Source organism: Balaenoptera borealis, assembly GCF_965194805.1.
Source record: "Balaenoptera borealis genome assembly, chromosome: X".
Lineage (NCBI taxonomy): Eukaryota > Metazoa > Chordata > Mammalia > Artiodactyla > Balaenopteridae > Balaenoptera > Balaenoptera borealis.
Window position 1 is genome coordinate 119,628,199 of NC_138881.1, and position 25,426 is coordinate 119,653,624.

General features: G+C 40.9%; 1 long non-coding RNA gene across 1 annotated transcript in view; it reads right to left on the minus strand.

The window, feature by feature from the left end:
• LOC309620121 overlaps positions 1 to 22,974 on the minus strand; it is a 294,983-nt gene extending 272,009 nt beyond the window's left edge. The window contains exon 1 of the long non-coding RNA XR_014239426.1: positions 22,880 to 22,974. This is a non-coding gene — a long non-coding RNA (uncharacterized lncRNA). The remainder of the gene's footprint in view (positions 1 to 22,879) is intronic.
• Positions 22,975 to 25,426: the final 2,452 nt, after the last annotated feature.

Consider the following 25,426-nt stretch of genomic DNA (forward strand, 5'->3'; position numbering starts at 1 on the left):
AGCCTCCATGTGTTTGTGTTTTTTACGGTTTTTTCCCTGTAATTGATTTCTAATCTCATAGCGTTGTGGTCAGAAAAGATGCTTGATATGATTTCAATTTTCTTAAATTTACTGAGGCTTGACTTGTGACCCAACATGTGATCTATCCTGGAGAATGTTCCATGCGAACTTGAGAAGAAAGTGTAATCTGCTGTTTTTGGGTGGAATGTCCTATTAATATCAATTAAATCTATCTGGTCTATTGTGTCATTTAAAGCTTCTGTTTCCTTATTTATTTTCATTTTGGATGATCTGTCCATTGGTGTAAGTGAGGTGTTTAAGTCCCCCACTATTATTGTGTTACTGTTGATTCCCTCTTTTATAGCTGTTAGCAGTTGCCTTATGTATTGAGGTGCTCCTATGTTGGGTGCATATATATTTATAATTGTTATATCTTCTTCTTGGATTGATCCCTTGGTCATTATGTAGTGTCCTTCCTTGTGTCTTGTAACATTATTTTAAAATCTATTTTATCTGATATGAGTATAGCTACTCCAGTTTTCTTTTGATTTCCATTTGCATGGAATATTTTTCCATCCCCTCAGTTTCAGTCTGTATGTGTCCCTAGGTCTGAAGTGGGTCTCTTGTAGACAGCATATAGATGGGTCTTGTTTTTGTATCCATTCAGCGAGCCTGTGTCTTTTGGTTGGAGCATTTAATCCATTCACGTTTAAGGTAATTATCGATATGCATGTTCCTATGACCATTTTCTTAATTGTTTTGGGTTTGTTTTCGTAGGTCCTTTTCTTCTCTTGTGTTTCCCACTTAGATAAATTCCTTTAGCATTTGTTGTAGAGCTGGTTTGGTGGTGCTGAATTCTCTTAGCTTTTGCTTGTCTGTAAACCTTTTGATTTCTCCATCAAATCTGAATGAGATCCTTGCTGGGTAGAGTAATCTTGGTTGTCGGTTCTTCCCTTTCATCACTTTAAGTATATTATGCCAGTCCCTTCTGGCTTGTAGAGTTTCTGCTGAGAAATCAGCTGTTAACCTTATGGGAGTTCCCATGTGTGTTATTTGTCGTTTTTCCCTTGCTGCTTTCAATAATTTTTCTTTGTCTTTAATTTTTGCCAATTTGATTACTATGTGTCTTGGCGTGTTTCTCCTTGGGTTTATCCTGTATGGGACTCGCTGTGCTTCCTGGACTTGGGTGGCTATTTCCTTTCCCATGTTAGGGAAGTTTTCGACTATAATCTCTTCAAATATTTTCTCTGGTCCTTTCTCTCTCTCTTCTCCTTCTGGGACCCCTATAATGCGGATGTTGTTGCGTTTAATGTTGTCCCAGAGGTCTCTTAGGCTGTCTTCATTTGTTTTCATTCTTTTTTCTTTATTCTGTTCCGCGGCAGTGAATTCCACCATTCTGTCTTCCAGGTCAGTTCTCCGTTCTTCTGCCTCAGTTATTCTGCTATTGATTCCTTCCAGTGTAGTTTTCATTTCAGTTATTGTATTGTTCATCTCTGTTTGTTTCTTCTTTAATTCTTCTAGGTCTTTGTTAAACTTTTGTTGCATCTTCTCAATCTTTGCCCCCATCGTTTTTCCGAAGTCCTGGATCATCTTCACTATCATTATTCTGAATTGTTTTTCTGGAAGGTTGCCTATCTCCACTTCATTTAGTTGTTTTTCTGGGCTTTTATCTTGTTCCTTCATCTGGTACGTAGCCCTCTGCCTTTTCATCTTGTCTTTCTGTGAATGTGGTTTTTGTTCTACAGGCTTCAGGATTGTAGTTCTTCTTGCTTCTGCTGTCTGCCCTCTGGTGGATGAGGCTATCTAAGAGGCCTGATGGGAGAGACTGGTCAGGGGGCTTCCCTTTTATGTGATGAATTGCTTTTCTCTGGCTGCTTTCACAATTCTCTGTCTCTGACATTTAACAATTTAATAACCCTTTAGTTTCACTTTATTTGGGAAACAGGGTGTCATGAATCTGGATGTCCATTTCTCCCAGATTTGGAAGTTTTCAGCCATTATTTATTTAAATAAGTTGTCTTCCCCTTTTTGTTTGCTGTTATTCTGGGACTCCCATAATGTATATGTTGATTCCCTTGATAGTGTCATAGGCTTTCTTCACTCTTTTTCATTCTTTTTTCTTTTTGTTCCTCTAGCTGCGTAATTTCAAATATCGTCTTTGAGTTCACTGATTGTCTTCTGCTTGATTGACTTTGCTGTTGTGAATCTCTCTAATTTTTCAGTTCAGTCACTGTATTGTTCAGTTCCAGAATTTCCATTAGTTTCCTTTTTATACTTTTTATCTCTTTGTTGAATTTCTCATTTTGTTCATGTTTTGTTTTCCTGATTTCATTGAATTATCTATCTGTGTTCTCTTGTAGCTCACTGGACTTCTTTAACATGATTATTTTGCATTCCTTTTCAGTCATTTTTTAGATCTCCATTTCTTTGTTATCTGTTATGGGAGATTTAATTTGTTCCTTTTGTGGTGTCATTTCCCCTGATTCTTTATGTTTCTTATAGCCTTGTATTGGTGTGTGTCCACTGGAAGAAGCAGTCACCTCTTCAGTCTCTACAAACTGGTTTAAAGAGGAAAGCCTTTCACCAATCATTGCAGCTAGAGATTCTGGAGGATCCCTCAATTCTTTTCAATGGCTATGCCCATTCCAATCTTCTCATTCCCTCCTGGGGAGGAAGTTTTAGGATCGTGTGCCAACTCTTAATCCCACAGAACTGTGCCGAGTGCTGAGAGCCACCCAATGTTTTTCCCTAGGGGAGTGCCCTGAGACTCCAGAGTGCTGGGTGCAACATGTACTTCCCTCTCTCTCTCCTGAAGGAGATGTTTTAGGATTGTGCACCTTCTTCCTGCCCTACAGAGCCATGCTGAGTGTTGACAGTTACCTGCCCCTTTCTCTAAGGCAGTGCACTGAGATGCCAGGACACTGAGTACAAACTCCATTACTCTGCTGCCCTCCTGAAGGAGCAGTCTCAGGGCTATGTGCCTTCTCCCAATCCTGCAGGGTTGAGGTGCTGCTGAGATCCTCATGCTGTCTGCAGGGTCATGTTCATGCCATATATGGGGACAAGAGGGGCACCATCTGCAGGGGTTCATGGGGTGCCATCTGGGGTGGTGCCCAGGGCACTGGCTCTGGAGACCTGCAGGGCGCTGACTTCAGGGACCTGTGCTGTGTTGACTGTAGGGGCCCATGGGGCATTGAATGGGAGGTGGTACATGTGAAATAGCTGGCTGCTGAGGTCTGCACATGGGTGGGCTAGCTGGCAGGGTCCATGGGCTGGTTGTTATGATACATGCATCAGTTGCCCCATAATTTGTTTTTAGCAGCTCCCAGACAATCCAGCTTTGCTGATCTGCTCAGCAAACTGGGTGAGATGAGACAGAAGCTGGCCTCTCAGGCAATGTCCCCAAAGATTCAAGATGCCAGTAGCTCATTTCACTCTGTCTTTCCCCTGAAGAAGAAAAAAAATGAGTGGAGGCAGTCTCTCTCTGCCCTGAACTGTGCCAGTTTGGGGGAGGTTTGATGCAGGTAAAGTGAAACTGTTCATATCTTTTTCAGTATGGCTGTTCTTGGCTTTTGTGCTCCGCTGGGGTGCTGGAACCTCTCACCTGGTCTCTGGAGCGCTCATAAAAGTATTTTCATTCCATGGATGGTTGTTAAATTGATGTTTCTGGGTGGGTGGTAGGGGACAAGGTCTGGGACCTCCTATTCTACCATCTTGTTGATATGAAGTCCCTTCTTTCCTTCTTTCTTTTGTAAATCCTATCCTTCCATCATTTCATATCCCAAATACTGCTAGACATTGGAGATACTGATACAAACAAGGTATAATTTATACTTTTCAGTGAAAGCTATAGGTTGATAAATAGAAAATAGAAAAAATATATGCAAAATATATTAGAGTACTGTGAGGAGGAAGGACACTGTGTTAGTTCAGATCTTCTGAAAAGCAGATGCCAAGACAGGATTAGACATGTGTGGGATTTATTGTGGAAATGCCTATTAAGGAAATGTGGAGGGAATAGTAGGAGCATTGGAGGAAGTCATTGGTCTGTGATGAAGGTCTAACCCCTTTGAAGACGAGAGAGAAGAAAGGAGAGTTAGACAGAGATCTCAGACTACAGGTTAATTCTAAGGATGTTTTGGTGAGGAGTCGTACAACTTGCAGGAACGAGTCTGCCTTAGTATTCCCGCAACTCTCAGACACTGAGAGACGCCCATGGGAAATGTGACCTCAGTGCTAGTAGTGGATTTACAATGCAGTTGCTGGGCCATCTGTTCATTGTGCAGCCCAGAGCAGGAGACGTGACTGACACATTTTCATAGCCACCATAGATACCTTCTCTATCTGGAGGAGTCCCCTCAAGAGGTGAGAGGCAGGAGATATGATACACTCATAATATTTCATTCAGCCAAAACAGGAGTTCCAAGAGGAAATACGGGGTGTGTGTGTGTGTGTGTGTGTGTGTGTGTTTGCACGTGTGCATGCGTGTGTGTGTGTGTGGGTGGGTGGGTAGGGGGGGTTAAGCAAAATAGATATCTCTCCATGAAAATTTGTTAAATGTAACACTTTCAGACATTTTAGGTACTATCACTGTAATCTTCGTGATTGTCCAATTTACAAGTCAGTCACTTAAATGGTTGAAAGACTTAAATCAGTATTTCTCAATGTTAATTCACTGAACACTAGTTCAGTAGGATTATAATATAGCTAGGAGAGGGATCTTCCATTTTCAAGTAACTTTTAGAAATACTCAGTTAAAGTAATTTTGCATGGTTCAAGTGTCTGTGTGTTTCCTGAAGATTTTTTTCAGAACCTGGGATACGTACATTTGCACGGTGAATCTCCATGAAGGGGATTTAGTATGTAGTATGTCACAGCTGTAATTGACTAAGGAAACCTATTTCTCACAGAAAAGCTCCTGGAAGTAGTGCTTTGCAGGACATTTTGGGAGATGGTGATTTAGTTGAACAACCTCACATCCCTGAGACTTTGTTCACACTTACTGAGGGAGTGAGAAATTAGATCCCCAGGTTATCATTTTCATAATATAGAAATTCTTTCTGTACTCTTGACAGACGTATTGTAGAGGAGTGGTTTAGAGCATGGGTTCTGGAGTCCTGCAGAACCCAGTTTGATCCCTACACTTGACCTTCGCTAGCTTTGTGACTCTAAGCTGTTTTGCTGTAACATTGTGTGTCTCAGGGTCCTCACTGCAAAATGAGGATATTAAGAGTAATTCCCTTGTGGAGTTATTCAGAGGGTTAAATGAGAGCTTTGCAAATCACCTCACACCTGGTAAGCAACTTATAAATGTTAGCTGTTATTATTAATAAACTTTTCATCAGAGTCCATCTCCCCAGTGTGTAGAAACACTTTGAAGAAGTAATTCACCCCTGTTAGCTGTGGGTTACTCTGAGATTCCTTCCTTCTTTGTTTCCTTCCTTGTCATTATTTAGTTGGATGAACTTGGACTAAGGCACTTAAAGTTCCTTTGCTTCAGGTTTCTTATTGTAAAATAGACAAATAAAACCTATCTAACTGGGACGTTGTGAGGATTAAATGAGATGATGTATGTAAAGGGTCTAGTGCCAGAGTGAATGCATAAGAAGTGCTCAGCCGATGTTAGGCCTGCCTTAAAATTTCAGATATGGGGATTTTCATAATAATTTACAAAGCATTTGGACATATCCAGAGGGGTTAATTTAATCTAAATGGAAACTTAAAAAACTGTTCCTTTCTCGTATTTGTCATGGACTAAGAAAGAGAGAGAGACCCAATCAAGATGCTGCTGAAATAGTCCAAAGAAAGAAGGAAAAATACATAAGGTGAAAAGATAGCATTTTACATCAGATTTTTTTCTTTTGAAAACTGAAGCCATTATTAATCTTTGTCAGAAACTATACCACTGTCACAAGTGGGGAATGACATTTGGGGGATTGGACTCAATTTCAATTACTCTGTAAAAACAAGTTAAGAATTGGTATCTTAAAATAACAATACCGGAGTCCAGCCCGAGAGATGCTGTTTTAACTGGTATGTGGCAGAGCCTGGGCATCAGTATTTTTTACAAGCTCCCTAGCAGGTTCTACTGTGCAGCCAGAATTGATAACCAGTGTTCTAGTTTACCTAGGTATCACTAAGGCGCAGTAGATATGATGTGAAATTGATCTGTCCTTTGGGTGATAACACTTCACAATTATTTCTCAGCGAGGCACAACAGTTTTACCCCTCCTACCACTCTGCTGGGGACAGCAATTTCCTGCCCGTGACTATCACTACTCCACTGGCCATGATGGACTCTACCACTGCTATAACAAGCCTGAAAGTTCTGGCCAATGTCTCCATCAGAAAATCCCATTTGTAAAACTGTCTATGTGCTGGAAAGTTGATGTTTGTCTAGCTGGGGTAGAGTCAAGGAAGCGCATCTACAACTGCTACAACCCTTTGGGGCTTCAGATTTCAAGCACAGAAGAAGTCACGACAAGCAGTAACCAGCACAGGTGGGTGGAGTCACGCAACTGCTCATGGATACTTTGAAATTTTCAAGGGGAAATTCCAAGTCAATCCTTAGGGTGTGGGAGAATTCGAATTTGAATATTCAGCTTAATGAGATCTGGTTTTTGAGCAGGGTTTGATAAACTTTTTTGGTGAAAGTCTAGATAGTAAATATATTAGACTTTGTGGACAATAGGCCTTTCTCAAAACTACTTCGTCCACTGTGATGAGAAAGTAGCCATAGATGATGTGAAAACAAATGAGCGTGGCTGTTTTTCTTTTTAAAAAAATTTTTAAAATTTATTTATTATTTTTGGCTGCGTTGGGTCTTTGCTGCTGCGCATGGGCTTTCTCTAGTTGCAGAGAGCGGGGGCTACTCTTCGTTGTGGTGCACGGGCTTCTCATTGTGGTGGCTTCTCTTGTGGAGCACAGGCTCTAGGTGCGTGGCCTTCAGTAGTTGCAGCATGCAGTCTCAGTAGTTGTGGCGCATGAGCTCTAGAGCACAAGCTCAGTAGTTGAGGCGCACAGGCTTAGTTGCTCTACAGCATGTGGGATCTTCCCGGACCAGGGATTGAACTCATGTCCCCTGCATTGGCAGGTGGATTCTTAACCACTGCACCACCAGGGAAGTCCGTGTTTTTTAATAAAACTTTTATTTACAAAAGCAAGTGGTGGGCTAAATTTGGTCTATGGGCTATAACTTTGCTAACATATTGTTTATAGGCTGGTGAGACTTAAGTTATTTGGGATTATTATGATCCTAGTATTGTTCATGTATAAAAGAGTCGTTTGATACTTGAGACAAAAGCAATGACAGTATGAAAAGACTGATATACAGAGGAAAGCACACTTAGGTCACTGCTGGTATGGGAACTATCTGTGAACAAGACAATGATAAAATTTAAGAGACACTACAGGCTGATTTAAAGCCTCTGGGCAGGTGGAGTGCTTGGGAGTATCTTCAGGAATGAAGTGACTGCAATCATACCAGAAATTGCTGAGGATGTTAATGACTCTGGCTCACCAGGGAGCAACCAGAAAATGGGTGTCTGGAAAATGACTTTGTAATCCACATACCTTCTACACTGATTTTTAAAATTCGAATTTAAAAATGGTAGGTCACCAAAGTTCATGCTGCCAAACCAAGGGAAGTGTGCTGAAAGTTACAAATAAAATTTTCACATTTAACTTATTTTGATGAGAAAGAATCTGTGCATACATAAAAAGATTAGCCAAAAAAACCCCCCAATTTTAATATTCCAAAGGTTGGGGGTACTGAGAAAGGTCAGGAAATGGTAAATGGCAGACGATTTGAGCCATCCTAGGTTCTCATAATGATAGATTTTTAAGATTCCAACCAGGTCCTGTTCTAAAAAGTATTTATTTTGAGAATTTACTAATACCCAAAGTGTGAAATAAGAAAATAAGGAGGAAAGTAGAAGCTAGGAGTTTTCTGCTTCCATGCCTGGGATATGTGTGCACTGAATTAAGGATGAGTTACGTAAAACAGAGCTACAATATTCTCAATCTGCTACAGAACAGTCCACAAACATGGCCCCACTGAGATTTGCACAGTATCCTAAAGATGCAATATTTAGTGGTATCACCTTAATGTCCAAGTTCCATATTCCAAATGCATCTCTAATAGAGATGGAAAATATCAAATAAAATTCAAACTTGTGCTAGGAAAAGAGTATTCAATACACATGTATTTAGTAAATAAATGGAGGGATCATGATTATATTCTGAATAGATACACCATATTAGCAGTACACCGGACCCCATGTTAAACATTCCCTACAGTAGTTTCTCAATCTGCTTTGGTCATATCAACCAATCTGAGGGAAATGACAACCCCATCTGCTAAAATGACTCACAATGAAGTGATGCTCAACCAGGAAGGGAGAGGATGGTGTGTGCCTCAGATGGGGTAAAGTACCAAATCCTGTGGGAGGCACCATAGTTTGCTATAGCTTACTTACAGTTAATTCTAATAGGTCTCTTGCCCTCATCTTCTCATTTAATTACAATTACCCCAGTCTGCCTATTAGGGGATCCTGGACTTCTTTGCTGGATTTGATGAGTGTGTACTACCAAATCCTTATGGATAAAGATGAGAAGATAAAGATCTGTCCTCCGACATTCTACTAATTTGAAATGTATATACCCAGGGGACTTATGGGACATTAATAAGTTACAGTGGTTGATTGAAAAAGTGATCAGTGATATGAATTATCTGGGAATTATGATTTGCTTCAGATGAGATAACTATGTATATAACACATTAAAATGGAACTTTAGGCAAACAGCCAACACTAATACCCCAAATCAAACCTAGGTCCTACACCTAGATGCAAAGCAAGTGTGAATAACTGGTCATACAAATCTTAAACTCCTCATATCCATTGGACACTGTATAAAGGGATCACGAGTTGGGAGACTGAGAGGTTCTGAGAAAAGGATTGTTGGAGAAAGACAGGTGTATGCAGTGAGTCCCATTTTCCAGGGAGTGGGAATGAGGTGCTTGCCCCCTCGCCCCAAGCATATTGCGAAGAACTTCAGCGGGACGACTGAGAGCTTAAGGCATGTTCCTGACCCTGGGGTGGGGACACAGTGGGCTCAGAAGGAGACACGGGAGGACACTGTAGCAACAGCCTCATGGAAACTGCAGATAGAGGTCTCCAGTGCGGGGGTGGGATGTCTGAAGAATCCAAGAAGAACTACAGAGCGTAGGGAAATGTTCCACCACAGAACCTTGGTGACCATGCATGTATCTGTGTAGGTCACACAGGCAAATGGCTAAATCAATGCTTATCTCAGTCTTTTTGGTTTTTTTTTTTTTTTTTTTTGGCTGTGTTGGGCCTTCGTTGCTGCGCGTGGGCTTTCTCTAGTTGCAGCGCGCGGGCTTCTCATTGCGGTGGCTTCTCTTGTTGTGGAGCACGGGCTCTAGGGCACGAGGGCTCTAGAGCACAGACTCAGTAGCTGTGGCGCACGGGCTTAGTTGCTCCGCGGCATGTGGGATCTTCCCGGACCAGGGCTCGAACCCGTGTCCCCTGCATTGGCAGGTGGATCCTTAACCACTGCGCCACCAGGGAAGCCCCTTACCTGAGTCTTGGCAGAACGCCTTGTGATGATCCTGGAGCACAAGTGGGTGGAAAGCCTGTGAGGTGCTACCCCAAGACCAGCTCCCATTTGCCTTCTGATCACCCCTGGGATACTCCCAGCTGTCAGTTTCTCATCACCTCCCAGGTTTTGATGAGGTAGGGGCTTTCTGCCCTGCCGCTCCTTCAGAATTGAGCTGCAGAATACAAACTGCTTATGAACAGTTTACAGCTGGCCCCTCCACTGTGCGGATACCCCCAGTACAAACGGCAGCCAGCCAGCCCCTTTGTTTCCATGTTATCATTTGAATGTGTGGGACAGGGACCATGGGGAGCTGGCACCTTTGACTAGCCTTCCTTTTAAAATTATGTATGTCATAAACTGTCTGAACATAAAAGTGTATCATTGTATCTTTACCAATTGAATCATTCAGTCCTTGGCTTTGGCCTTTTTATATGCTTGGCACAGGATAGGAGAGAAAGAATCCATTTTAAATGCTTTCCAGGCCCAGAGAATACATCAGTAATTGTCCATGGTGGTACCAGTCAAGTACGAGTGTGCCTGGGCTACTTATACTTATCTTCAGCGTTTCATCACCAACCCCAGGCCCTAGTTACCAAAGCAGAAGACAAGATGTAGAAATGCAAGGGAGGCAAACAGAAAGAAACCAACCCCATCCTATTCCCTGACTGGAAGCCTGAGCTGGAACAGGGGAGAGAAGTTCCACCTTGAAATCACTTGGAAGCATAACACGGGAGACTCGTGGAGTATCTGAAAAGAATTATAAATTTGTGGGCAGAGCAAGTATTCAGTTAGGGCCAGGGAAGAACCAGCTCAACAAAGGAAATGAAAAGGGAAAGTAGGAAACAAAGTTCTTATCTGTTTACATCCCATATGTCCTGGTAGGTCAATGCACTGCTCCCCTCTTTGCCAAAAACCTAGAGGAGCAATAATAATGGTTCAAGGCAGTGAACTGCCTGGGAGAAGCAGAGCTGGAATGGACTCTGGGGAACGTCAGTTCTTCTGGCACACACACGTTCAGTTCAGTATCACTGCATACGGATTAGACGCAGACACTGCCCTACCTGCTGGGGAATCGCTGGAGAAGGCACAATAGACAAGTAAACAAATATACAAGATGATGGTAGATAGAGTGACAAGTGTTAGGAACAAAAGAAAACTGGGTGATAGGTGAGAGAGAGAAACACCTGGATGGGGCAGAGTTTGTTTTAGGTGATCAGGGAAAACCTCTCTGGCGATGGGAGATTTAGCTCCTATCTGAATTATGAGAATGTGCCAGACAGGCAAAAAGCCTGGGCAGAGGGAATGAACACATAGTGTAAGGGCCCTGAGGCTGGGAGCTGTAGTAAGTGAGAGGGCAGTGAGAAGAGATACGAATAGAAGGTGGGAGTTCATTCATTTATGCAGTCAATATTTATTATTGAGCACTTACTCTGTGCCGAACAATATCCTAGACACTATGAATACAGCACTGAAGAAAACCAAGTTCTAAATCTTACTTTTATTCTAATGTGCAGGGCAGGCAAGAGGTAGGAAACAGACACATCCAACATTGGTCAGGTGTTGAGAGGTGTTGTGTACAATATTATTTTTAAATGGGGTGAGTCCTAGAGGGTGGTTGATTGGGGTTATTTGTGCAAGGTGGATTCAGAAATACTCTCACGTATGGTGACAGTTAAGCAGAGATATGAATGAAATGAGGAAGCAAATCATACTTATCTGAGGCAAGAGCTTTCCAGGGAACAGAATGGTGATGCAAAGGCCCTGGGGAGGGTATGTGGTTGAAATGTTCAAGGAACAGCAAGGGGGCCTGGTGGCTTGACCAGAGTAAATTACAGAAGGGAAGAGCAGAGGAGGTGAGAAAGGTGGGCAGAAACTTTATCATGCAGGGCCTTGTAGAATATGGTATGATTATGGATTCCATCTGAGCAAGATGGGAAATCACTGTACAGTTTTGTTCAGAGGATATGATTTGATTTATATATATATATATTTTTAATTTATTTTCGGCTGCGTTGGGTCTTCGTTGCTGTGCGTGGGCTTTCTCTAGTTGCGGCGAGTGGGGGCTACTCTTCGCTGCAGTGCACGGGCTTCTCATTACTGTGGCTTCTCTTGTTACAGAACACAGGCTCTACACGCGTGGGCTTCAGTAGTTGTGGTGCACAGCCTCAGTAGTTGTGGTTCGCGGGCTCTAAAGCACAAGCTCAGTAGTTATGGCGCACGGCCTTAGTTGCTCCGTGGCATGTGGGATCTTCCCGGACCAGGGCTCGAACCCGTGTCCCCCGCATTGGCAGGTGGATTCTTAACCACTGCGCCACCAGGGAAGTCCTTTGACTTACATTTTGAAAAGGATCACTCTGAATGCTGTATGGAAAATAGCTGGAACTGGGGAAAGAATGGAATCAGGGAAACCAGCAGGCTCATGCATTCGTTCAGGCAATGGTGGCTCAGGCCAAGGTGATAGTAGTGAAGGAGGTCAGAAATAGTCAGGTTCTGGATATATCTCAAAGAAAGAGCTAACAAGAATTGCTGAAGGATTGGATGTGAGGGTGAAAGAAAGAGATGGATCAAAGATAATGCAAATTTTTTAAAAATCTGAGTAATTGGCAGAATAGGTATAACCATCTGGGGCATTGAGTGTCGCTAGAGAAAGTGTTTCCAGAGCCCATGGACACTCTTTACCAATGGAAGTGAAGACAATAAAGAAAATCATCAAAGGAACCTGAAAAGCAGTGGCCAGAAGAGTTAAGAGAGTGGTGTCCTGGAAAACAATGAAATAAAATATTTCAAAGGATGGATGATCAGTTGTATCAAATGCTGTTGAGAGGTTGATGAAGGAGAGGACTGAGGATTGAACAGTGCTTCTGGCTGCAAAATGGGATCGAGAAGTAGGGAACAACTTAATAAACATGCGACACTGAGAGAGGCTTTTGTCTGTTCAAACTTTTGTTTGAAAAAGGGATTCATTCCAACATGTTTACATGATAGGAATGATGCTGTAGAGAGGTAAATGAATGATAATGAGGAGAAGGAATTACTGTAGTGAGGTACCTTAGCAGGCAAGAAGGGTTGGACCCTATTGTACCACTGGAGGGGCTTGCTTTCAGTCTCAGCATGAAAAGTTAACTGTGTCAGGAGGGAGGGCAGAGTATGTGGATATGGATGTAGGCAGTTTGACAGGTTTGATGGTAGAACATATAGGATTTGTCTTCTGAGTGCTCCTATTTTCTCAGTGAACTACAGATCAAGGTCATCAGGTTAGAATGTTATGGATTAAGAACGGGGAAGGTGCAAATATTTTCTCTCATTCTGTAGGTTGCCTTTTCATTTTGTTGATTGTTTCTTTTGCTGTGTAGAAGCTTTTTAGTTTGATGTAGTCCCACTCATTAATTTTTACTTTTGGTGCTTGTGCTTTTGGTGTCCTATCCAAAATAAATCATTGCCAAGACCAGTATCAAGGAGCTTTTCCCCTTTGCTTTCTTCTAGGAGTTTTATAGTATCAGGTCTTACGTTTAAGTCTTTAATTCATTTCAAGTTCACTTTTGTGAGTTGTGTAAGATCTTAAATGTTCTCACCACAAAAGGGAAACAGCAATTATGTGACTTGATGGAGGTATTAGCTACGGTAATCATTTTGCGATATAGAAGTGTTTCAAACTAACATGTTGTATACCGTCAACTCACACAATGTTATATGTCAATTATACCTCATTAAAGCTGGGGGAGAAAACAGTGTCAGGAAGACAGTAGGTGCTCAATGAATATTTGTCGAATGAATGGATGAGAAAAAAATGGAGAAGGTGAAAAATAATGGTTGAAGGAGGAGAGTGTAAGCATGAAAGGACCAGGAAAAACACAGCAGGATTTCTGGACAGAGGGAAGGCCCACTTGTGGGTCCTGGCCATGAATTCAGATGTGAGACCAATCTGTGTCTTTGTGTTTTTCTCCAGTTACATTTAGCTGCTTGTGTGCAGGTGAGGAGTAAGTAGAAAAGTGAATTTAATGTTGACTGGAGTATTGCCAGGAGTGATCGCAAATCCTGGAATGAATTCTACTACTATCAACAGGCAACATTTTGTCAATTATAAGTAACTTGAAACTCTTGGGACTCTGTTGACACTATAGGAGATATTTGAAAAAGTACTGGAGAATTATTTAGAACAAAACAAAAGAAAACCAAAAACCTTAATGACTCAACTCAGATTTAGCAAGTCAGAACTAATAAGGAAAGGAAAGAGTAATCCAATGACCATTTGGAAGCCAGACTTCCTTCACTGCGGAAGATTAGTGGAGGGGGACCTGTGAAGGACTTGATGGTTGTTCTGATTTTTTGCCTGAATAATTGCTGATATTGAAAATTTTTAAATTTTCAAATCTGATTCCATTGTCAGGTTATAGGAACTGTGCTATACGAAGTAGCAGGGAAGAAGAACCTTATAGCAACTGAAGATGGTCTAGTTGAAAGGTTCAAAACTAGAGTTCACAGATGTTCTGGGTGTCTTTCCAGGTGTGGACCGCAAACTACTCCCCACTCTATGTACTGACGTGTGCCAAACTTAGACCACTGGGGCGGTAGTAGGTAGCAGCTCTAGTAGACTGCCCTTGAGAAGTCACGACAGATCTGATCTCAGCAACATAAAAGCTCAGTCTCACCTCAGCCACAGCCACGGGCAACTGGAAGAATCTCCAGTGAGGAAATCAGGGACATCTAGGGACCGGGGGAAGGCTACCATCCTGTAGGAGGCCTGGCAGAAAGCTTGGGGCTACCTCCTGAGATGGTATCTGCAGGGGATGACAGTTACATGGCTTTGCACAAAAATTGTTATTAAAACCACTGAGAGTTTCAAGACTAGAACGCACAGACCCTGAATTAAGGTAGGAAGTCAAGATACAAAGCCAAGACCTTGGGGTAGTGAGGATCAGAGCTGTCATACACTGAAATTAATGGTGCTGAAATGCCTAGTGTCGAAGCAATGGCAACAGCTAGATTTGCTTTAAGGAGCCTGGTCCTTGGCTTTGAATAACTTGTACAAAAATTGGGCAATCTGGGTGCAGTTAAGGATCTTAAAATTGATATGGATCCTGATAACTGAACATTTCAAATCCATATATAAAACACGCTGCTGCTGCAGAAAACATACTACCTTGCTGAATAAAACAGCTGATCTGAAAAATCAAAGAACTAGGCCTCAGAGTTTCTGTAGACTTGGAACCAGAAAGAACACCTGCAAGTCATGATATGCAAAAGAATAACTCCTCAGGAATCAGAGGACATAGATGGTTGCACAGGTTGAAAGATGCCTTTTGGTTTATGAGTTTTTGAGGTCAATTTACCCAGATCTATAGAAATATTTTGAGAAATGGCTACTATATGAAATAGTGCAGTGAACCGGCATGAAAAAGCCTATATCTGAACCCTACGACTTGTAAATAAACCTGCAGTCTGACCGAATCAACTGAACTTTATTAAACATATTGTAGACACTGTTGCCTCAGCAGTGGTGACACCACTGTATCATTTCTGCCGCCTGCTAATAATGCAACTTAAGTGATGCTACTGGACTGAAGCTGGGTAGTTTATTTTTTTTTTCCCTTTAACTTTCAATGGATTCTGCAAATGCCTATTGATCTCTCTTTGAAGCAAGTGACAGGGAGTGGGCTAGGGATGTCTTAGTTCAGAATGAAGTAATACTTGTTAAAACAAAACAAAAACAAAAACAAAACAAAAGATGCAGAGGGAGATATAGGCGTTGAATTCTGTTCATTCATTCATACTTCCAGGGGGAATGTGTTTGGTGACTACGATTCCCAGCTACTAAGCTAGTAGCTGATGAAGAAACCATGGTCCTTGTCGTCAACAAGCTTGCAAAGGTAGGAAGGCAGATCCTCAAAATGACTTATCACTTTCCAACTATTTACCTTTTCCTTTTCTTTTTGTTACAAACAAATACTAAAGACCATTAAGCTATATCTAGCATGATGTGATACTAGAGTCAACAGTTAGACAAGTCTTATCTGCCTAATACTGTAATTTTTTCGAATTGAAATAGCAATCAGATCGATGAAGGCAAAGCAATTGTCGGTAGTGGCTCAGTGCTGCTCTCAGTATTCCAACAGAGGCATGCCTAAAGAAAACACCAAAATAATGGAGTCTTGCGTTCATTGCATTTACAGTTTTTAATGGTGTATCTTAAAATTAAGGCTTAGATAGGACGGTCTTAGCACTTAAACGTGGAAGAACAGAACAATCAAACATATTTTGTTTCTTAAGTTGAATAGAAAATAAGAGAAAACTATTCCAGAAACCATTTCACCTCCAGGAATAGAGGAACTGTTGACTGAATTCTTATCTCTGAACATCCAGTCAGTTTAAATTTTATGTCAAACTACAAATTGTCATTGACACGTATCATCAACATAGAGCTTTTCTACCAAAAAGCCACTTTCCCTGGTGTGAATTCATCTCCTGCCTCTCAGCAGAACTTCAAATATGTTTTCAAATGTGCAATATTCAATGCCTCTCATAAACCCCGAGGAAACCCCCAAAGAATTTCATTTCTAAGCATAGCTAATGTGAAGATGAATCATATTTCCAAGTGAGTCTCTGAAACATTCTTCGGAAGAGTGTGACCAGTCTGTAGAATGAGACTCTAGCCCTGCACATAATGAAAGGTCCAGCCCCGCACTTGCAAAATGTGGCAGGTGCTAAAGCTATCAGTTGCATCAGTGAGTCAACTCAGCTCTGATGTTCTTATCCTGAGCTGTAAATGAAAAAAAAAAAAAAAAAAAAAAAGCAGATGAGAGAAAACTTCCCAGAATCCATTGCCATGTCATCTGATCTGCATGAAATATTTCTGCAAGTGTGTCTGTGAATGGCTTAGAAGAGAGTGCTCTGGACTAGGAGGCAGGACTCGGTTCTAGTCTTGGCTTTGTAATTTCCGGAAGCTACACACCCATCTATTTCTATCATCATTGTTCTTTTAACCCAGCCCAATCCAAGCATCATTCACCATAGACCAACAGATGTGAGCTATGGATTGTGAAAGAAGAGCCTGTCCTCGCTTGCATCTGCTCTCAATCTGGTCCCACTGGAATCTCAACCCACTTAGGTCTAGAAATTCGGCACAATTTATCTTTAATAATTCTGCTTCTGCACCTCAAAACTTGCTGTTTTAATTGGGTCACCTTGTGTATCCTGAATGTCTCCTCAAGGACTCTTCTCAGACTACCCTTATTGTTTGTTTTTGAATTAGACAAACTTCAAGAGGATCCCCTGCCCAAATGACACCTTGAAGGCCCACATGGCTGTTTGAACTGGTGCCTACCTAGTCCCCTGGGTTGGGTGGGAGACACAATGGGACTCACTTTTTCTCTGTAAAATGAGGGGATGACACAGATGAGTGTGTGGTACTTTCCTGCTCTCTCCCTACAAATAAATGATCCTTCAGTTAAAGGACTAAGTAAATAGCAATGTCATAGGAAGACACACCTTTCTAAAATGTTCATATTTTAAATTCTGCGTATTTCGCTTATGATTAACAGTAGAAAATATAGGATTTAGTCATTATGCACAAGAAAGTAAAACCCTTTGTTTGATTATGTCAGAGGAATGAAATCAAATCTAGTAGCTTATATATATCACGGAAATTACTTCTTGATACTCAGAAAGACATATTTAAGGGAGGAATTTTTACTCCCTTGTCCCAACCAAGGGAACTGCCACATTTGGACATTCACCTTGTCCTCCACCCCTTTCATAGCTTCTCCTATGGGAGACAGTGTGAGTCCCATTGGTCAGTCTGATGCAGCTATTATGACAGTTTTTACCATAGGGCACATTTACTAGACCTTTAAGGTTTGGTCTCAAATGATTTTCCTCTTTCACTTCCTACCGTATTTTATATGAAAACATTTTCAATGTCAATAAGAGAGGATCCCTAGAGGCTGTGAAGACCTGAAGGCAACTAAGCTAGTGGTTGGGGTCACTCAGTAGAAGTCGATTCAGCCCTTTATGAGAAGGTATGAAGTTGTATTAGCATCCGTGTGCAAACATGTAAACGTCAGTAGGACCACAGTATCGATAAAAGTCATCCTTGTGACTGTCTTCAGTATACCTCTTCCCCCAGCTAGTATGTCTGTTTCTCTAAAAGCTCCCATAGAAATTCTTGGCCATCCTTCGTTCTGCAGGAAAAACAAACCATTCTTCCCAGTGTTCCAACGCTGGTAGATTAATTCAAGTTCATGCGTTAATGTGTTATCCTTGTGAGGACAATACTTTGGATCAGAAGGCCTCCCAGACTAGGCAGATATCTACACGTAAGGATAAACATTCATGGCACAAAGTGGTCCAATTCATTGGCAGTAACACTTCCTAACATCCAGTATTATTTCCTCAAATTCTCTTTTCAACCAGTATTGTAGTACTGGATACCATGTGCAGCAGTGGCTTCACTCGCCTAACCCAAACCAATTGCCTACCTTGAATTTCCAGCACGTGATAGTGATTCCCACTTGTGCTGTTATCTACATAAATTGCCTCGTTCCTTTTGTGACTTAACTGGGTGGAGACAGAAACGAAACAGAAATGAAACATTGAGTGTCTACAGAGAAAAGCAGTGCTAGGGACATTCCCTTTTCACTTACACAGCAACATCAGTCTTCTCTGCTGTTTGTCCTGGTAAAATTTTCATGCCAAGGACAGACAGTGTCACTGCTATGATAATACCCATTAAATTTGTATAGCACTTTACTACTACAAAAATCTTTCATCTCTATTTTATTTAATCTTCTACGTATGTGGATGACTTCAGTCGCCTCGGTAATTTATTCTGCTCCACTTAAGACATTAACAAATACATGTTTCAATATAACATTCATCATGACTAATGTCCTAAATCTGGGTAATGTCAATTGGTGTGGCCGCAGAGGTTTGGCTCAAGACCAATTTCCATTCAATTTAATCAGTATTGATTCTTCCAATTCTCCACCAATATGCCAATGGGTGGAAGTTACAGGGAAGCAAAGCCCAGTTCAATATAACGACAGCCTTTCAGACCAATAGCGTTGTTCAAAAGTGGTACAGACTGTCTCAGGAAGCAGTGAGCTCCTTGTCACTGGAGGCATTCAACAGATGACTGGTTGATCACTTGAAGAGAAATTATAGAGAAAGTTCTCGAATTAGATATTGGCATGGTAGAGATGATTTTAGTCCCAATATTGTTAAGTCCATGCAATGAATCTGTCTACCTATTTAGCCTGTGGTCTATGATTCATCACCTTTGTGAATGGTAGCTAATGCAAAGGCCCATCATTTTAGAAACTTTTTGTCTAGGGCTTGGTTTCTAAGCTAAATTATTGGTTTTCTTATCTCATGAACATACAACCATTCAAGAACTACTTTCTGCATCTTATATTTCAGGTTTGGGTATAAATTGACAAATGTCACATATCTGTGTATGGATTCTGAATATTCATAACATGTTTCTCTCCTGTCCAAAAAAAAGTAAACACACAAAAAAGCTATGTTAGTCAAGGCAAGTTGTAACAAATGTAGAATATAGTATGAAACAATCACATCTCTAAATCTTTTCAAATCAACACACTGTTTCCATTAAAAAAAAAAAATTGTCTTTCTTCTACGGAAATGATAGCTACAAACTTTCATCTGTCAGCTTCTGTCAGACTCCCAGATCCTTCAGCCCAATTTCCATGGACCATGTAGCACTGGCCTGTCTACTCAGCACCAAAGCAAGCCCTGGCGTTGTTAATCCATTTTCTAGTAGAGAAGATATTTTAAGGAAATACTATACGAGAGCTCTCAATTCGGATTTAAGTGAACATTTATGGTAAATTCACACCAGCCAGACCTTTTCAACACCCCTGCATTCTTCATACTTAAGGGCATACCCCATAGCAGGTTGCCTCTAGACCTATAGCAGGATGGCTCAAAATCTTCTGTGGCACTTACTTGATCCATGATAAAGCAGTGCATCCTTGTTATGCCTAACATGGAGAGAGGACCTGCTTTGCCATTGCTGCCCCCTCTCTGTCCAGCCATTTCTCTCCAATTCTCTCTTCTCCAATCAATACAGACACAGAGAACAAAAGAGCAGGTCCACGGCACAAACCAGTAGTATGCAAACTGGTTCAAACACAGATGGCAGTAGGTCTGGAGTGGGGCCTGGTAATTTACATGACTCACAAGCTCTCAGGTGAGGAAGATGATGGTCCTGGGCTCACACTTGAAGAATCACTGGCATAAGGAGAAATCTAACAAGGTACTTAGTTGCCTGTCTTCCTCATTACAGACACCTCCAATCTCTCTGAGTGAATTTCTTGGAGCCCTTTCACTTATCTTCTGATAAAGAAGTTCCCATTTCTTTTCTCCAACAGGGTGAATTTCCATAAGGTCCCTGATGCATGCTTTCCAGCACTCTGTACCTTTTTCTCTAGTCTAACACTGGGATTTGCAGAACCTGCTCAGCTGCTTTTTAGTAAGCTCTGCAGGGGGTGTGTGTATTAGTTTCCTGGGGCTGCTGTACAAAGTACCACAAACGGAGTGCATAAGGCAGCAGAACTTTGTCGTCTCACAACTCTGGAGGCTAGAAGTTGGAGATCAAGACGTCAGAAAGGTTGGTTCTTGCTAGGGGCTGTGTGGGAGAATCTGTTTCATGCCTCTCTCCTAACTTCTGGTGGTTTCTGGCAGTCTTTGGAATTCCTGGGCTTGTAGATGGATTATCCCATCTCTGCCTTCATGTTCATGTGGCATTCACCCTGTGTTGCATGTCTGTATACAATTTTCCCCTTTTTATAAGGATACCAGGCATACTGGATTAGGGCCCAGCCTACATCCTCTTAACCATTACAAAGCCCCTATTTTCAAATAAGGTCACATCCTGAAGCACTGATGGTTTGGACTTCAACATATGAATTTGGGAGGGGGACACAGTTCATATCATAACAGGGTTTCAGGCCCCCATGATAACCTGACTTTCTTTAAATTATAGGTTGTTTGAAGACTCTTTGTCTTCAGGTTTTGGATCCTAGTCACCAGTCGGGGGTTCCAGGAAATGTCCTGCTTCACGACCTATTATAAATACATTCATGGGGGTGAGTGGGAGGCGGGGGGCAGGCAGGGCCTTATTGACAGCTGTCTTGAATGTGGTCTATTATGAATTACCCTGGAGAAGAAAATGATGTCTCTTAGGGTAAACATTCCCTCATTCTTCTTCTTTGGCTAGAATTTCCCTGGACATTATTGTTCGTCATTTTTTCACACGATCAATAGGATTATATTGTTCACAACAACAATAAGAAAAAAAAATTTAAAACCCGGCAGCAACAACACTTGTTGGATTTAGATTTTTGAGATTAACGTGAGGGTGAATAGACAACTTTATGACAAGAAGTCTTTTTATTCAGTAATCTGCTTTGTCTTTTCATTTATTCAAGACATCTGTGGTGTTCCTCTGTAAGTGTAATTTTCTAAAGATAGCTTTTGCAATATCTGGTTAAGTTTATCTCTAAATATTTTTGTATACAAAATAATGGAAACAATCTTGTTTTTATTAACAACATGTATGGGAATCAACCCCAATGGAGAACTGTTTCTTTGGGTAAGTGATTAAATAAACCCTGGCAGAAACTTGAATTTTAGGACGTGTCTTTCGGTAGGTATATGGGAATGTAAGCAGACGGGTCTTGCTCTGCAATGAGACAGGAAAATAGGAACATATTGACATTTGTCTGAGAAAAGAGGAATGAAGAACAGGGACAAGTCAGGGATGAATGGAACCTTGATTGGCAGGAAGAACAAAAACTGAGTATATTAGAAAAAAGCAGTATTTCATGGGGCCTTTCTACATGGTGCGTTTGTGTCCTCTGAGAGGATGTCAAGATTCGAATAGACAAGCAAGAAATTTATTGAGAGAAAATCCTGTAAGGGAAAAAAAGTGGAGTGAGCTGAAAAAAGTGGGGAGCACCTTCAGCCTATGATACTGATCTGACACTTGGGAAGGAGAGAGCGGAGGAAGGAAGGACTGGGTAGGAAGAATCTCCAAGTGTAGTGTAACTGACAAAGTTTCTATCAGGCTGATATCAATGTTCCATAAGGTACTGAGCTAATCATTGACATTCCTCTTTGGCATAAGATGAATTATACTCTGGAATTTAAAATATTGGCCTATTTTGGTTTTCTTGAATTAAAAGTATAACATGATGGTGAAGAGACTGCAGTCTACTAGAGTTTAGCAGACTTGTGTTCAATTCCTACACCTGATCTTGAAACACTGATTTTTTTTTTAATCTTTATTGGAGTATAATTGTTTACAATGGTGTGTTAGTTTCTGCTGTATAACAAAGCAAATCAGCTATACGTATACATATATCCCCATATCCCCTCCCTCTTGCGTCTCCCTCCCTATCCCACCCCCCTAGGTGGTCACAAAGCACCGAGCTGATCTCCCTGTGCTGTGCGGCTGCTTCCCCCAGCTATCTTTTTTCTTTTTTCTTTTTTTTTTTTTTTTGGTGGAAAGGAAAGTTTGCTTTATTTTGGATTCCAACAACTGGGGGTGGGGGGGACGGTGGACTCCTGTCCAAAGGCCAACTCCCCCCACCCCAACAATCAGGGGGCAAGAGCTTTTATAGACAGAGAGAAGGGGCTACATGCAGAAATAGCACAGGCAGCTCTGACAGTCGTCTTGAAATTGGTCATGCGGTGGTCTGATCAGCGTCATCTTGATTGTTTTAGGTACACTTAATCTTCAGTTCCAGGGTCAGTTTGTTTCCATTTCTTTGAGGCCAATTCTCGGACTTGTGGCAGCTAATGTCATGGCAGCTAACTTCTTCCATGTGGTGGAGGGTTCAGTACCTATAAGACAGCTCACAGGATACGGCTCAGAATATTATCTATAGCCCTTGAGAGGAAACTAAAGGTCCTTGACTATGCTTAATGACTAAACTATTATTATTTAGTCTTGTTGGACTGTTTTCCTTTGTTTCTGCATTTTCTCACTTCTCTGATTAAACTTATTCTTTGGCTAAAGTTTTTGTTCACAGACAAAAGGCAGGCTGAAGACATGGGGGGGAAGGAACAGAGGGTCCTGCTTCCTTTCAACCTTACAACTACCCATTGGACAAAGCAAGTAACATGGCCCAGCCCAGAGTCAGAGTGGGAGGGCCCTACAAATTTACATAGCAAAGAGTGTGGATAGAGAGAGTCATTAATGCCATCAGTCTACCACACAAGGTTTTTTTTTTTTAACATCTTTATTGGAGTATAATTGCTTTACAATGGTGTGTTAGTTTCTGCTTTATAACAAAGTGAATCAGTTATACATATACATATGTTCCCATATCTCCTCCCACCCTCCATATCCCACCCCTCTAGGTGGTCACAAAGCACCGAGCTGATCTCCCTGTGCTATGCGGCTGCTTCCTACTAGCTATCTATTTGACATCTGGTAGTGTATATATGTCCATGCCACTCTCTCACTTCGTCCCAGTTTACCCTTCCCCGTCCCCGTGTCCTCAAGTCCATTCTCTACATCTGCGTCTTTATTCCTGCCCTGCCGCTAGGTTCATCAGTAGCGTTGAAACACTGATTTTATCTTTTGATCTTTTTAGTCTTTTCTTTCTTCATTTGTAAAAGAGAATAATATTAGTATCTACCTCATAACACTTTTTTTCCCTCACTCGATTCCCATAATAACCCTGGAGGAGCGATACCATTTACCCTTTTAATTTTTTAAATTAATTTATATTGGAGTATAGTTGATTTAAAATGTTGTTAGTTTTTGCTGTACAGCAAAGTGACACATATACAGTTACACATATACATATATCCACTTTTTTTAAGATTCTTTTCCCTTATAGGTTATTACAGAGTATTGAGCAGAGTTGCCTGTGCTATCTAGTAGGTTCTTATTAGTTATCTATTTTATACATAGTAGTGTGTATATGTCAATCCCAATCTCCCAAATTATCCCTCCTCCCCCCACCTGGTAACCATAAGTTTGTTTTCTACATCTGTCACTCTATTTCTTTTGTAAATAGGTTCATTTGTACCATTTTTTTTTAGATTCCACATATAAGTGATATCATATGATATTTCTCTTTCTCTGACTTGCTTCACTCAGTATGACAATCTCTAGGTCCAACCATGTCACTGCAAATATTTTCTCCAATTCTGAGGGTTGTCTTTTCGTCTTGTTTATGGTTTCCTTTGCGGTGTAAAAGCTTTTAAGTTTCAGTAGGTCCCATTTGTTTATTTTTGTTTTTATTTCCATTACTCTAGGAGGTGGGTCAAAACGGATCTTGCTGTGATTTATGTCATAGAGTGTTCTGCCTATGTTTTCCTCTAATAGTTTTATAGTGTCCAGCCTTACATTTAGGTCTTTAATCCATTTTGAGTTTATTTTTGTGTATGGTGTTAGGGAGTGTTCTAATTTCATTCTTTTACATGTAGCTGTCCAGTATTCCCAGCACCACTTATGAAGAGACTGTCTTTCTCCACGTAATATTTTTATAAGTATTAAATTAGGTAATGTGTATAAAGCACACAGCACCAGGATCTACAGCATGCAAAGGTTCAATACAAGTAATTTATTATGATCACTACTACTACTATTACTCCTACTAAAAAAGATCCTACTTTTTCACAGTAGATTATTCTTGAAATATACTACTAGATTTGATCGTTAGCATTTTACTTCACATTTTGAATCTATATTCATATGACAGATTGGTTTATAATATTTTTCTCTTTTTAGAATTTATCAAATTTTCCTGTTGAGGTTATGACTGCATCACTGAATATTCTAATTTTTGCTCTACACACAGGTGATTTAAAGGGAAATATATAACTTCATGGAACGTATATTAGTTTGCTAGGGTTGCCTTAATAAAGGACCACAAACTGGGTGGCTTAAACAACAGAAATTTATTGTCTTAGAGGTCTGGAGGCTGGAAGTCTGAAATCAAGCTGTCAGCAGGGCCATGCTCCCTCTGAAACCTGTAGGGGAATCTTTTCTTGCCTCATCCTAGCTTTTGGTGGTTTGGCAGCAAACTTTTGCAATCCTTGTCTCGTAGCTGCCTTCATCATCATGTGGCACTCTCCTTGTGTGTCTCTGTGTCTTCACGTGCCCATCTTTTTTTTTTCTTCCCAGCTTTACTGAGGTATAATCAACAAATGCAAATTATATTTAAAGTATTAAGTATGGTGATTTGACATACCCAAACATTGTGAAATGATTACCAGTCAAGCTAATTAACACATTCATCACCTCACATAGTTATCATTTCTTTTGTGTGTTAAGAATACTTAAGATTTATTCTCTTAGCAACTTTCAAGTATGCAATACAGTAGTCTATATTGACTATAGTCACTATTCTGCATAGTAGATCTTCAGAACTTATTCATCTTATAATTGAAAGTTTATACTTTGTGACTAATATCTTCCCATTCCCCACCCCCCGCTCCCCCCCGTCCAGCCCCTGGTAACCACTATTCTACTCTCTGCTTCTATGAGTTAAAGTTTTTGAGATTCCACATACAGGTAAAAGCAAACAGCATTTGTTTGTCTTTCTGTGTCTGGCTTATTTCACTAAGCATCATGTCCTTCTGGTTCATCCATGTTGTGGCTAATGGCAGGATTTCCTTCTTTTTAAGGCTGAATAACATTCCATTGTACGTATATAACACATTTTCCTTATCTAATCTTCTATCACAGATATTTAAGGTGTTTCTATATCTTGGTTATTGTGAATAATGCTGCATGAACATGGGAGTGCAAATCTGTCTTTGAAACACT